This window comes from Nestor notabilis, unplaced genomic scaffold (assembly GCF_000696875.1).
Source record: "Nestor notabilis isolate BGI_N333 unplaced genomic scaffold, ASM69687v1 scaffold28650, whole genome shotgun sequence".
NCBI lineage: Eukaryota > Metazoa > Chordata > Aves > Psittaciformes > Psittacidae > Nestor > Nestor notabilis.
Genome location: NW_009910169.1, coordinates 11,816 through 27,631, shown reverse-complemented (window position 1 = coordinate 27,631; position 15,816 = coordinate 11,816). Strand labels below are relative to the sequence as shown.

The window sequence follows — 15,816 nt, the reverse complement described above, 5'->3', positions numbered from 1 at the left end:
CATTCCAAGGGAATGATTTTTCACACCCACACATCTTGTGAAGAATTGCTCTCTGTTACTTTTTGTGCATGTCTGCCGCTGGTTTTCATAGTGGAGGAGATAGCAACTGGTCTGTTTCCAGTCATGCTTTCTGCGCTGCTTCAGACTCGATAAACTTCCGGCATAGTTCTCTGCACTGTTGTCATGTCAAGTGAAGTCATAGTCTGCTTAATTGCCAGCTGTATAAATTATTCCTAGGCCATTGATTATCCTAGTCAGTTTTCTATAAATCTTCTTTTAAGGTAAAGTGGAAGGCAAGGATTTTTGTGTGGGATTGAATGCAAGAAGTTCATAGAACTGGTCTCTTACTGTTTTTCTTGTTCCTCATTCTGTTTGCTTTCGAACGATACTGAGCTCAACATGAGAGCTTGGAATCATAATAGATGGAAAACTTGAGCAGCAAAAAGCTTTGAACTCATTGTTCATTACCTGTGGGTTTTTTTGTTTTCCCTCTAAAATATTTCCCCCTTTTTCACCCAGTCTGTTTGGAACTTTTCATGCAGGCTTGACTATGCCAGAATGGATGAACTGCGCAATAAAAGCTCAAGTTGTGGGATAACGTGTTGTGATACAAAGGCAAAATGCTAAGCTAATGTGTTTTCCATTTACTGGGTTCAGTCCAGTGGCACAGATAGTCTCACTGCTGACTAGGGAAGATGTCTCTGGGTTTGGTCTAAAAGCACTGTTACATAGCAGGTGGATACTGAAAACTATCTGGAGATAACATAGGCCTCTTGCTGTAGTTCCAACAAAGCTAATGATTATGCTGCTGGGGAAGTAGGCACACAGGAATAGAAGCTGCTAGGTCTTAAAGAAACTTACTCGGCTCCCTAGAGCTGGTTATGGTGACTTGAGCCTATTTATGGTGTATCTGACACTGGGAGGATACTATGTTCTTTCCCTGGAGCATTTTGTTTGTAGCATGGCACATGCTCTCCATGAGATGGCCTCTGTATTTTCAGGTCAATAAAGGGGCATATAAAGTGCTAGACCTGTAGTCCCTTGCATATCTGCTCCTTGTGTTAGACATTGATGCAGCCTGAGGATTAATAATTAATAAATGCTCCACGGGCCACTGAAAAGTATGTAGAGACAGGATTGTCACTGCACGTGCCTAGATAGCAGCACGGTGTTGAATTATTTACAACCACAGGAAAGGGAGTGTGTTAAATGTACATTTGCTTATTAGTTACAGGGTTCCAAATTACTCTGAAGATACAGACTAGAAAGTTCCCAGCACTTGTCAGTATATGGTAATACCTCTGCTGCAGGTCCCTGCTCTCATAGAACACAACTTTTCAGAAGACAGTAGTAGCTTGTCTCTTTCTCTCTTCTGCAACAGTGATCTGACCAGCAAAGCACTTGCTCCTCTTCACAATAGCAGTAAAACAAGCCCAAGTCCCTATCCTAGCCTGTCATAGCAAATTTTATTTCCTTAACAAGCAGGTTCTATGTAAGGCAAAGCCTAAACTCACAAAAACCACAGAAGAAGCTGGAAGTTTTCTGGAATCCTCAAAACTGGATCACTGAGATCATGCTCTGTAGTCTCCTCTCTACAGATAGCAGGTGCAATTAGAGTAGTGGAATGTTGGGGTAGGTGAAGCTCGAAAGTGTGCTTCTCGAGCAGCTTATAGCAGTGGTTGCTGTGAGGCAGCAATGGTCTGCTGGAAAGGCACATTGTCTTTAAGTCATACAGCTGCATCTCCACTGCAGAAGAGAAGGTTCTTTATTTCCCAGTAACTGACATCACCTAAATTTTTCTCCTTTTACCTTTGCTAAAGTCTCTGCAGCTGAAAAAGATCTATTGTCTCTAAAACAAATGCACAATCTCTGGCTTCTAACTTGTTTTGAATTTTTTGCTATTATATGACTACTGTGATCATCTAGTCTGACTTCCTGCCTGCCATGGTCTATAAACATCCTGTAAATAACTTCAGGTCTGATAGATGTGATTAAATTGGAATGTTGTTAGAAAATTCCTATGAAGTAGAGAATATTTCAAGATGGGCTGTACGCCACAGCTTTAAGTGCATACTGCTCCTACTGCAGTAGCTTGACAACCTGACCACACTCTGGATGCCTGGAAACAAAGCACCTTCCACGTAGCTCCTTTTCTGACTGCAGCTATGATAATATCCTGTAACTGACCTTTTGAATTTGAATTTAGGGGAGAATAAAAGAGAATGCTTATTACAGACACTTTCCCGTCCATCCCGCTGTACTGTAACTGTTTCATGTCAATTGTTGATACACTTTTCAGACCTTTTTCCATCGAAGAGTTGTAGGAAATCCAGTTTGATGAAATTGCTGTTTCTAGGGCATGTGTTATTCAAACATCTTGCAAAAGTCTAAAGTAGCCCATACATACATCATCACTTCCTTTATTGACTACAAAGACAATCAGTTGGGAAAGGGTGTCCATGAAGTGTGTATCTGAGCCCTGAACCTTAATTACACAATTGTCCTTCCTCTCTGCAGGCAATGCTGATCCACACTGTTGTTCTATTGGCCTGTAAGAGCCTAAAGCAATTACAGGAGTTCTGAGTCACTTGTTCAAGAGCAAGAAATCTTGATTAACACACACCTCATTAAAAGTCCAGCAGATGTATGGGTTGCAGTAGCACTGACTTGTTTTTTACCATAGGAAGACAACATCTAGTGACATCCTTTGAGTCAAAACACGAGCAGGCAGTATCTAGGGAGCAGTACAAGAGAGCAAACATCTACTGTTGGCTTCTATGAAGCTGCCCAACTTCTCTGCTTGTTAAATAAGACAGTTGCCAAACAAAATAATTCCTCTGTGTCTCCTTTATCAGACTTTGGATTTGCTAGGAGTGATTCACAGTTTTAACTGCAGCTATTCTACTGATAAAAGGCAGTATTTATATACTTTTATAGGTATGATAAACCAAACATAAAATCTCCTACCAGTTTATTAGTTTTTAGCAGTTCATAAATAGGCAACCTCATTAAGAAAATGTTCCTAAACAAAATTCAGTGGTGTCCTCTAAACAGCTTTTAGTATGTTGCGCTGGAATTACTGAAGTAAGAATCTCAAGCAGTGAGTGTATTGTGTTATCCCATAAAGACCTTCTGATGCTAAATGGATTGTCTTACGTTAACAGCTTAAAGATGGCATATGTTTTGACCTTTTGTCCACAAACACAGCCACCAGGAGAATCTAAATTTCTCTAAAACTGGTCAGGATTTACATTTATGGCAAAGGCTGCTTTTCATAAATCCCAAAGATTCAGGTTTATTAAACTTGAACTGTTGTTACTAAATGATAAGAGAACATGGATTTTGCTAGAATTGAGAATTTCACTACAAGAGCAGAGCTAAGACACAGATAAAGGACTGATATAACTGTGGTTGACAAGATGGGAAGCAAGCACATGCATGCTTAAAGATTACTTTTCAGAATGCCTGTGAGCTACCTTCTCCCATCTTGTAATACATATTCCACTTATTGTGATTTAATACACTTGAAGTGTTGCAGACTGCTTGAAATAACAATATATGGCCCTGATCCCTGGAGGGTCTGAAGATGGTGCCTATGTTACTCTTCCAGAAAAGGGTAGTCCTTGTGATTTTTGCACCTAGGAAAAGAGAGTATGATTAAAACACTTTAAGGATATAGTCTTAAGGCTAAGAAGAAAAAGCTCTTCAGAACGAAACCTGTGAGCTACAGCAAAAACACTAACGTGAGTTTGCTTAGTTTATATGGAGCCATGGAAATTCATGCTCTGTAGCCTTCACATGTACTGGTGACCTTGTTCTCAAAAGATACTGTATCTTTGGCTTAGCTGAAATTGCCAAACGTCCCTGCAACATAAAACCACTCTCTTGCGAACTCCTAAGTCTGCAGTATGCTATTAGGTAAGTGGGTAACCTGGGAAAACAGAATGAATTGCAGATCTTGGTAAGTCTGTACGTAGCGGCTCTATTATCTAGATGCTGCTTTAATAATGTTGGCATAAATACATAGGCACATCTTTCCACTTCAAAAAAACTTAAAACTCTCATTCTTAAAAGGTTTATTTACAGTGACTGTCTCTTATATAAAAGTAGCCAAAGAAAACAGAGGGGGCAGGGGGGGAAGGCTGCCTATTTATTTTGGAGTTCCCTGCTGATTTTGATTTTCAGACAGAAGTTTGGTATGCATCTGTTACAAGATGTCTTAACACAAAATATCCCTGCAAAAATCCCGCTGCAACCAACCTGTACAAGACAGGCAATGCTCTAACGTACCCTAGTGCTGGATTCCAGGAGATAGGGATGTGACCGGGTATTGGCTACAGTTCCCTCTCTTTTAGAGTGGGGTTCTCAAATGCTGTCTGGTAAGAGGATATCCAGTGATAATCTAATCTTGCTAAAACATGGAAGAGGAGGTACTCGCTTGCTTAACATACAGACGCAATACTGCTTCTTGAAAGCAAGTAAGGTTTCCATTTCCTCTTGAGCCAATTCAAACACCTGAGTAAAGGTCCGAAACACCTGAGTTGCTTCAGTTTGCAAGAAGAAAAGTGTAAGTTCATTTGCAAGAAGAACACCAAAAACAGAGATAGAAAAGTGCTGTATTTGTGCAACAGAACTGTGAACTGGGCAACAGATGCGTTATTGTGGTGAACAATGAATAAATGTTATAAAGCTACAGTGCTGGTGATGTCTGATTGCATCACATTTATGTCACAAGAGGGAAAAGTTAATACCTGTCAATGTATTCTAGTGAAGGAGATGTGGCTCCTTACTCCTAAAGTAACTCTTTGCGTTCATAAAGAAGTGACCTACTTGGTATCTGCCAGACAAAAGATTTTGCCAGCTCTAACTGTGAAGGGAGTACTTTGTTCCACTGGCAGAGTGGATTTTTTTCCATGTAAAGTTTAACACCATTAATAATTTTGTAAGGTACCCTCTTACCTTAAATTTTTCTTCAATGCAGTGTGGAGTGACAGATCTGGGAATCACACATCTCTTTAAATCGGGAGGCGGATAAGCACCTGCAGGAACAGATAGGGAATTACAGCGGAGAAGTTCTGCCTGTCTGCTGAAAGCCAAAGCCCATCTGTGCCCGCACAGTTACACGAACAGCTCTGCCGATAATCAGAGACGGTTCACACAGGAAAAGCACTGTAGTAAACCTTCCCCAGTTATTACCTGAGCTCATTTAATCATTATCTGTCTCTTGAGATGACAGCATGGGAGTGCATTGAATAAGAGTTCAGGATCAGCCAGGGATGCTGTGCATTGAGGTGTCTAGCGTGCCATGTAAAGCCCAAAGCCATTGGTAATCTTCTGTCCATCATTAAAACTAGCCTTAGAGATGATAGTATTTTACTAAAGCATTACAATGTGTATGGGGCACAGCTGCAACTCAGCTTTCCATAATACCTCTGTAAATAGCTACTTTAGCACAAGTGGTAAAAACACACATCACCAGGGAAAATGCTACGAGCAGTATTAACCTGAGCTGGGGTTTTGTTGTACTTGAGTGCAATTTCCTTAATTTGGCGATTATCAAAAGGGGAAATATCTCCAGGCAGGCTTGGACCTGTGAAAACAAAAAGCAGGTTTTAAGCAGTTGAATGGTCCACTGTCTTCTCCCTCAAGCACTGTAGTGTAAGAATACCATTTAAATAATAAGAAAGTATAATCTTGTGCACTTTAATTCACTATATTGTTGTTGCTCCTGTCCCTGCCTTCATTCTTTCCCTTTTGTTGCCAGTTGGCATGAGAAGAGGCCTGTAGTTTTTAGTATAACAGGTCACTGTAATACATTTCAGTCCAGCCTGGAACGAGGCTGGAAATATCTTTGGTCCAGATCCCAAAAATTTCATCTTAAGAATGGGCAGCTGTCGTGTCCTTCACAAGCACAGCTGCTCTGGTAAACATCCTGTCCCAGCCATGAAGACTTGAGTAAAAGCAAAATCTCTTCAAGTCATCCTTTTGAAAACTTAATCCATTTGTCTCAGCAGGACTGCGAAGTTGCTATTCTCATAAGCATTTGCTGCTTTGTTTTGAGTTTTTTTTAGTTGAGAAGTTCTCTTACATGTTTAATAAGCTCACCCAAACCCAGTTAAGAATTATCTTTGCTACTTTTCACCAACCAATTGATCCTTTTTCTCCTAAATATGAAACTCCAGTAACAGCACAAGTATGAATCAGCAAATTGAATATCACAGGAAATGTGAGAGAGATTTCTGCATGTGTGTTGTTTTTAAAGAATAAGTAAATATTCTTCTAATTACATCAGTTTTACTCTGTGAGAGTTTATCCACATCCTAATACTGGTTTACTACGTTGGCTCCAATCTATGTCTGAGAAAGAAATTTCACAAAGCACTCTTACCATGGCCAGTTGGGCACCCCAAGAGGACAATATGCAGTGACAGAGACACCTTTGAACTGGCAAAACTTGATCTGCTCTTCCTGAGGAAGATAGGGGTGGCTCTCAACCTATAGAAGCAGAAGGTACTTCAATGTTTAACACCACTATAGTGACCTACCAAGCCCCACATCAGCTTTGAATAGGTTGCTCTTTCTGCAGAGGTGAGGTTTTTAAGAGAGTCAGCTGGTGTTTCAGATCATTTCCCCTTTTTCCCAGCCCTGCCTCCAACAAGGCCCGATCTTCACACACTAGTTTCTTTTTCCAGGTGCCTGCCCCATTTTTCATACCAATGGGCTTCATGGACCAGCTGTGCACATCCAGGTGAAGCACCCAACTCTCATGTCACCCAGTCCTACTTATTCACCCCAGCAGGGTAGCCTGGCTCTGGTCCTGTCTTTTCCCTTAGGAACTGTACAAAAGGAGAAGGGTAAACCCTGCCACATTCTCCATTGCAGAGCTCAGCTCTCGGCCTGCATGAGCTCAGTGCTGCAGCCAGAAGAAAGGTGAAGGCTGCACTTTCAACCCAGGAGTGCCACAGGCTTGTGTGCCTGCAGCTTCCTACTCAAGGGCGCAGAATGTTCTGCATCTTTCATTACTTTATCATTTAGCCAAATACCGGGGTATTCCCACGCAGATATGAAAAAGCACAACCTCAACATAAAAGGTTGTTTACTGCTAGTGATGTTCTGTGCTAGGGCACAGAACATTCTGCATCTTTCTTTATCCTTTAGCCAAATACAGGGGTATTCCCACACATATAAAAAAGCATAGTCTTAACTTAAAAGGTCACTTACCACTAGTGATGTCCCATCAAATGCAACACCCCAGACAGATGTGGTACCAGTACTGATGAGTTCAAGAACAATTTACCTGATTATTTGCAGGTTTGTGTCTTAAGCCTGGTTTGCTTAAGAGCTGGTCTATCTGTTTGCAGTTGGAGACTCCAATTGCCTTCACCATTCCCACATCCACCAGCTCTTCCATAGCCTAGAAACACTACGGAATCAGACTTGGTACTGAATTAAGATGGAATTTATTATTTTTTTTAATGGAAAAAGTGCCTGTGCAAACACTTCAGTAAAAATCATCATGGCTAGGATCCCCTTCTGATGTGACGTTAGCACAGGACATTGGATGGTGGGACCCTCCTCAAAGACTCAGTCTTTCACAACATGTATTATCATACAAATAAATTACAGCATTATTCAAGATTAACAATTACCACACTGTTATTATTTCAGTAGGATACTGAAATGAAAAATTGTCCCCAGGTAGACTTTCACCTCCTAAATAAAAGAGGGGTTTTTTAGGATAATTCCTCAGTTAACAAAATAATTATCCCATAATAAAAGGCTTCTCATTTGGAACAGAGCAGCTCAACAAGAAGTGTTCTGGGGGAGCTAGAGCAGGATACCTGATCGTTAATGTTGGTTAATTTCCCAGGGGAGATGTACCATTTAGCAGTGGCAGTACAGCATATGCAGTGCTGTGTTGCCCCACCACCACCTATTTTCGTTCACACTAGCAAACAATAAAACAGCTGGACAGCCCTAATTAGATTGGCACCTCCGGCAGAAAAGAAACAGGAGAAAATAATCAGCTACTAGTCTTCAGAGCAGAAGAAACACCTTTGCCAAAGCAGAAATCATTTTTATTTGAAGCTGCTATCATAAGCAGCGGCCTGAAATGTCCACTTTCCCTCCAAATGAGCCACAGAAGTGAGCCTTATTCTTCATAAGACAGAAGGAAAAAAGCATCAGCAAATTCTTCTGACTCTGGTGAGCCTCTTGTCTTCTTTCAACCTGGCCATGCTGAGCACACAGTGGGGATGGAGGGCAAAGGAAACCCAAACCATCAGCCAAGCAGAAATTCGAGCTTGCACACAAGTCTTTTCTCCCTGTGCTCATGCCTGTTCATGTTGCAATACACACAGCTTTAGCAATGGACTTTGGGCAAGTTCCAGTACTTTCTAGAAGGGAGAGATTTGGATGCTCTGGCTACACCAACACAGGCATGTTGGCTTTCCTGTGGTCTGGACAGCTTGGGTGCGACTAGGGGTGAGTGTGGCTACAGCTAATGCCACCAATAAATACCCAGAGAGCAGCGTGGGGACTGAAATGACAGCATATGTCAGCTAAAGCCACTGCAGGGTACACACGCAGTCAAAGATTTCCTCTTGCCATGCCCACCCAGCCAGCTTAGTAAGCAGCAAACATAAAAATACCTCAGTTTTGGCAAAACAACACAAGAAGCATCCCAAGGGCACAGAGAAATCAGCAGTCTGGAATACTTCACATCAGACACTTGCTCAGAACAATTCCCAAAGCAGAAACCTTGAAGTTTTCAGGCTGCTTTTTCAAACTAGCAAGAATTTTTTGGCCTGCCAATGGACATACCTCCCACGTATCCAGAAAATCTGTATTGCTGGGAATGATCATGCCATTCCCATCTGCAGGAAACAGCTCCTCTCCTGCCTGTCATCACAAAAGAAAAGCAAGTTTAAGGTAGGCTGAATTGTAACTAGTTAAAGGAGTCTCTTTCTTAGAAATTCTACAAGTGCATGGAGCTGGAGGTGCTGGATATCCTGCCTCATGTTTGTGTTGGGGAGAGAGGTGGCCAAAACCAGTAATCTGTAGGAACAGAGTAATCTTCAAGAAAATCTGCCTCTTAAGAGCCTGCCCTGCAGGCAGAGGAAGGGCAGACACTTTTATGTGCCTCAGTCAGGCTGGGGGAAGGCCAGGGATGTGACACCATGGGGAAATGAGGATTTATTTAACCTGGGGGTAGAGGGAGAAGAGAAAAATAGGAGCTAAGTAATGCACAACTGTTTGATCCTGGATAAGCAAATAGCAGTCCAATCCCAGGCTTTAAGTGGAATGTGACCTGGATGGATCCATGACATGGAAATGTTGTGCAGGGTAAAATAAGGTGATTTTTGTACTACAAGACCTAGCTTAAGCAGCCTTACCTTACCTGGGCACTCCATGCATTCTTTTGTCATTATGTCCTAATGAGGTTTAACAACATTCCTAATTAGAGAGAACTAAAAGCACATCTGATCCCAAAGGAAGAAGTGGCAGAGCACTGACAGTTGGCTCCCAGGAGTTAGAAGTCTCAATACCTTGAATCCCATGGGCCAGTGCATCAGGTAGAGATCCAAATAATCCAGTTGAAGGGCAGCAAGTGTTTTCCGGCGTGCCTCCTTCACCAGGGATCTCCCATGGAAGGTGGACCACAGATGCAGGGGTAACACAACGCCTGGGAGCTGCTCTCCTAACCTCACAACCACCGAGCATCCCTGGCAGGGAAACACACGGTGCAGACACAGAGGCAGCTCACGTTATGTCACATCTTCTTGCCTTGAGGAAGTGCCCCTTTTGTGCACCTTATTTAACTGTCAGCTAAGTAAAATGAGAATGAGAGGCTCTACAATTCTAATGATTCATACAACAATTAAAAAAAACAAAGAAAAAAAAAGAAAAACTGGTGAAAATTGACCTGCCAGCTTCCAACAGATAGAAGTTACTTTATTTTTCCTACTATTGTTGTTGGGGGAAAAAACAAAACACAACATAACATACAGGAGCTAACAGGCCGAGGCCGGCAGCACAGCGGGAGTGACCACGAATACAATAGCCATGCTTCCTGTCTCAGAGGCAACTGAGAGCACGGCCTCAGTTCCTGTCTCCATGGCTGACAATGGATACTGACTACAAAAAATCCCTCTCAAATCCAGCCCTTTTTGTTCTTTAGGAGTTGACCTCTTCCTTCCCTCCATCCACAAAACGCTTTGCCCTGAGTTAATTCACAGACCAGTTTCGTCCCCTGGCACTTTGCAGCTTGGGACCTCGCCTCTCTTCCTGAGAGCTGGCCTCATGTTAGACGAGTTACCCAAGGACATACCTTACTGACAATAAAGAGGTCTTCCTGCCTCACAACCCCCTCCTCAATTTTTTCCCATACCGCATCCCCAATGTCACTCTCATTCTGGTACAGGCAGGCACAATCCAAGTGGCAGTACCCAGCATCGATGGCAAACTTCACTGCGTCCCCGGCTGTTCCCTGGAGAGACTGAAACAAGAACAGAAATTGGTAATTTGGTGAATACCAGAAAAAGAAGTTTCCTGTTCTCCAAATCTGGAGACTTAAAGCTCCCAAATAATGAGATGTTCCAGTCTGGATCTTGCTTTCATTCAGTTTTCTGGACTAAAATGGCCACGGGAGTCACCGATGAGTTGCCTGAGCTGATTGCCCTTTTCTAAGGATTGAACATTTACATTCGGACACCAGGCTATCTCGAAAGATGTTTTAATTTGCCCAATTTTAGTGTGAGATCCTGGCAACATGAGGAAATGAATCACCTCTGGAAAGCTTGCTGGACCTGCACACAACCAACCTGGCTCTTGCTGACACAGGGCAGGAACGTGAAAGGACGACGCCAAAACACTGCAGACAGTGCCACCTCCTGGGTGAAATACAGAGCCTGGTGTTTAACAGCAAAGTAATCAGCTCAGGTTCTGGGCTTGCAGACACTGAAGAGTTGTTTGATGACTGGACACCAGTTCTGGAAAATGACACTTCAAGTAGAAACATGATTCAAAACCGTGACCACCTCCTATGTTTAACTTTGTTGCATCCCCACCCATCATCTTCTTTTTAATGATTTCACTTCTCCAGATATTTCCAATTTAAGGGCTCTTGGTTGGTTCACCTTAATTTAAAATAACATGGAAACTGCAGCGGTTTTTTCCACACGACCAAGTAGTCAGTGTAAAGTCTCACAAGCTTTCCTTTTTGCAGCCCTTTTCCCCATCCCAGCCGTCTCCTATGTATGAACCCTGCAGCTCCTGGGAAAGCAGGCGAATGGGGACACCTGCCAAACACCAGGCATTATAGAGTACCTTATCCCTGGGTGCTGCTGCACTGTGGGAAAGCTGCCATGCAGGAGCAATTGGCATCACTTTTGGATGGAGGAGGAATTGTGGAGAGCAAAGGCAACAATATACCCTGTGGTTACCTGGAGTCTGTAATGTGAGCAGCTCTTCAGAAAAGATAATCTATCGTGGTGCTCACTGACCAGAACTTCAGGTCAGCATGACTGGGTAAAGGAGAAGCTCCATTGCCACCAAAAGACAAGAAATTGCGGTGGGAACCTTGAGACCAAGTATCTATGATGAAGTAATCACAGTGGGTTTGGGCCATGTTTTCGTAGCATTAACACAAGAGATTTTTGTGGTGGCAGGGATCATGTGTCCAAAATTTTCCTTCTGTTTATTCCTAACCAGTTCCTGTTAGTGTCTCAATAGGTTCCTTCAGCGAGCTCATCCATCACAGTGTACATACCCAAGAGGACCCATGCAAGGCACACTTTGGTTTTTTAGACCCTACTTAGTTATTACTTTAGGCTTCATAGTGTCTGTTGTCATCATACCAATCAAGGCTGAAAAGGTCAAACCAACGCAGCCCCATTTGTACCTAAGTAAGTCATGTGATGATCAGTAGCAGCCAACCCCAAAATACAGCAAGAATAATTGAAGATACTTTTATACTTACTGGACAGTGTTTCATAGAGTTGGCAGTTTGCAATTCATCATACTCATTTCCAGTCTCAAATCCAGGGGACAATCCATTATTATTCTTTTTCTTCCTTAAGAAGCCCTCTTTCTTAAAATTTTCAGCTCATTTCCAGGCTCTTTTTACATTTATAATTCAGTGTATACTTAAATCTTCTCTCTTCCCAAAATCCATTAGATGATAACATTTGCAGGTAGAGAACTACCCAAACTGTTTTCCTGATAAGTGCTGCATACTCTGCTGCCATACAAATAAGTAACCCTTGGTCTTTAAGGAGATAATGTAAATAGCCATTTCCAAATCGACTCATTGCCACCTAAGTTCCTAACCCTACACGCACTTACCAAAGCTGACACCTACATGGCACTCTGGGATGTTAATACCCAGAGCCAAAAGCAAAGATAAAACCTGAAGAAAAACAAGGTAGGCAGAAGTAGTAACTTTTGTAGCATGCATTTTTTTTGTCCATAGCTAAGAAAAAGCTCCTTCCCCCTGCTCACTCCCTGCTCACTTAACAAGCTTCCTGAAGGACAGCTGTAAATACCCATGTTACCTGAAATACTTCAGCAAAAGATGCCACACAGAGGATGTGCTGCATTGTCCTGGCCTGAAGAGATTGATGAAAAAGTCTGCCACACTCCTCAGCCACACACTTCTTGGTGTCACCTGAGTGACAAGGAGAGGTCCCCAGCTCCCGCATATACCTGCCAGGTCCCCAGTCCCAGGATGGGCATCCTCGCATGGGTGGGCAGCTCCAGCTAGGTGACCATACACAGTCCTGCCACTGTGGTCAAGGAGAGGCTGTGGCCCCTTGCAAAACACTTTATGTAGGCTTTGCCCCTCCCTCCTGCCTGCTAACTGGCTGCAGACAAGGAAAATATGGGCAGAAGTGATACGATAGGCAAGAGCATGCATGGATTTTGCATTTACCTCACCCTTTGAAGAATTTAGAAACTGACTGTGGGATCCTCACATGTATTTGTTGAGTGAGCTCATGATGCCAGTTACACATAGTGCATCGACCGAGGTTGCAGCTTTTTGTATCCCTCACATCCTCTGCTTTTCTGCAAGAAAAGTAGTATTTGGGGAGTTTGCAGACACCCCAAGAACCATTTCTCTTCTCACGTGTCTGCTCAGGTTGCCCAGAGCAGCTGTGGCTGCCCCATCCCTGAGTGTTCAAGGCCAGGTTGGACACAGGGGCTTAGAGCAACCTGGTCTAGTGGAAGGTGTCCCTGCCCATGGCAGGGGTTGGAACGGGATGAGCTTTAAGGTCCCTTCCAAGCCAAACCTGTATGATTCTGTATTTACTTTTTTCTATTTCCCTATGTGTTTCTTGAAGGTGCGGAATATCTGAATCTGAGCAGAAGTGTGCCAGAGGTGAGGCAGAGAATGTGCATTTTGCTACTGCTCCTTCCCTTAAGACACAGTAACCCCAAAACAAACAAAAGGAAGAGTACCCAGGACCTACAATAATCTCTACACACACATACTCTTAGCTTTATCTGGCTTTCCAAAGCCCTTGCTACCTGTGCTAGGCTTCATTTGCACAGTGGCTCAAACACGGAACAATTAATCCCAACTCCTTTGTTGATTCTCTAAGTTGGAGAATTTTTTTCTGGCAGAAATTCAGGTGGTGGTTTTTTGTAGACAGCCCCTGGGTGAGGTGGCCTCTGTGCTGTGAGTGGTCTCCATGTTATGAGTATGTGTCAGCACACTGGCACTGAATGCTGTGCACTTAGCTAGAAGTCATCCTTGGGCATTTTATCCAGCATGTGGCTAAACTTCACTGCGGACACAGAAGCAGCCAAGGACCCCTCGTTGCAGAGGTTTGGACTAGATGACCTCTGAAGGTCCCTTCCAACCCAAAATATTCTATGATTTTATGATACTCTGACTTTTTGCAAAAGCAGCTCGGGTCAGGCAGTTTTTAAATCTATATGTGATACAGTTTGCGCACCCTCCTGTGGCCCATCTGGAACTGGAAGCAACATAAGCTTCCCTGTGACAGCAAACCTGACAATAAACCCCATGTGTCTCCAGCACAAGGGCAAAGGGCCCAGGGAAGGTTTAGCCTTGTTTCCTTGGCTGTTGGAGCTAAACATCAGCAGTAGCTCCAGCCTGAACATTTAATCTGAGCATGCATCCTTGTGCATGTGACCTGTAGCCTCCCACCTGCATTTGTGGTGTTTAGGAAAAATAGACCAAGAATAATCCACAAGACTCATTTTCTAGGGAATTTATGCCATACCATTTTATTCAAAAAAACCCCAACATTGATTACGTTTCATTGAGTTGTCAACTGAAAAGATTCTTAAATATATCTCAGTAATTGCTTCGTTGATTGGTGATATACCTGGAAGGTTATGATATTTGAGGTATTTTTCATAAGCATAGCTTATTTTTAAATCTCAAGTTGTATCAAACTAGACATGTCTCGTCAGTCTCTTAACCCATTAGCTTTCTGGAAGTGTGCCATCTTTCAGCTGCTTCACAGATGCAAAGTGCTGGATAAAGCAGACAGGAGCTTGGTTTTCTTACTCATCTATTGCAAGGTGCTTTAGAAAGAGTCTAACACATTCCTGAAGGTGAATAGGCTGAAAGTTCCTCATCCTGGTGACAAAGAACACACTGGGATTTTTTTTTTTAAACCAGAATGAACAGGATAAATACAAAAGCTGAACTGAACAATGGACTTTGCTAGTGCAGTGAAATAAATACCTGCTAGATCATAAAAATGTCGTTTCCAGCTATGCTCCAAGATTTCTCAATTCACCTTCCACATGCCAACAGAAAATGGACACGATTCACGAACTTCATCATCATCGTCAACACAAAATTAGGATATATATAGCTATCATTATAACTAAATCACTAATTCTAATATGTGCTCAGTCCCACAAAAATAGCACCCTGGTAAAGATACAGTCAAAGAGTATGTTAGGCTAGAAGGTACTTCTAATCTCAAACTACTGAAATCACCGATCCTTTCACAAACTGTGGTACATCAAGACTTACCACCAGTGCTTTAAAAGCATCACAACCGAAGTTTTCTCCCAGTTGAGTCTTGTGATGAGCTGTTAGAACACTCTTCTTCTGACTTCTTGTGTTACCAACCTTCCTTTCCAGCTCTCTTTACATTTCCCCTCCATCTGCGTGTCTTGTCATGGGAGCACAGGCTGAACCAACAGTGTGGAGTGACAAGACTCAACAGGAGACATAAAAATTACTCACTTTCTTTATCAAATTGTTCTCTGCAGAACACTTGCTGCTTGAGGGGCATTTCCACTTCATGGTCAGATAGTAAGACCGCTCCAGCTGGCAGCCAGCTGAAGAGTACTAAGAGAAAATCCCTAAAGTTCAAACACATGGAGGCATCTCGCTTCTCCTTTTGCCACAGTAATGATTGTATTGTGCAAAATCACTAGCTACTTTCAGGATCTCTGTTGCTCTCAGTATTTTCCTCTACTCAGGAAGGAAAATGCATACAAAAGCCTGATAAGCATGCTAAAACAATAATCATCTGCATAAATATGTACAAACTCGTCTTGTAAATCAGAACTACTACAATAGCAGCTGATTTTAAAAACACTTCTTTATGCTGACACCAACTTTTAAACACACCTCAGCCCCTGCAGCAACTCATTTTCAGGAAGGTTTTCAGGAGTAAACATCACTTGTGCATGTGTCGTAAGTTCTGGTCCTTTCTCAAGGCTTTTGGGGTCCCCTGTCCAGCTTGCCAGCATCTAACATGGTGTTAAAAGGGCAGAGTAAGTCTCAAGCTCTTACAGACTTACTGGCTAAGCATGGCTTTCCCAG

The 15,816-nt window shown here is 42.7% G+C and overlaps 1 pseudogene; it reads right to left on the bottom strand.

Moving 5' to 3' along the window:
- Positions 1 to 3,598: 3,598 nt before the first annotated feature.
- On the bottom strand, positions 3,599 to 12,770 carry LOC104413676 (annotated as a pseudogene).
- Positions 12,771 to 15,816: the final 3,046 nt, after the last annotated feature.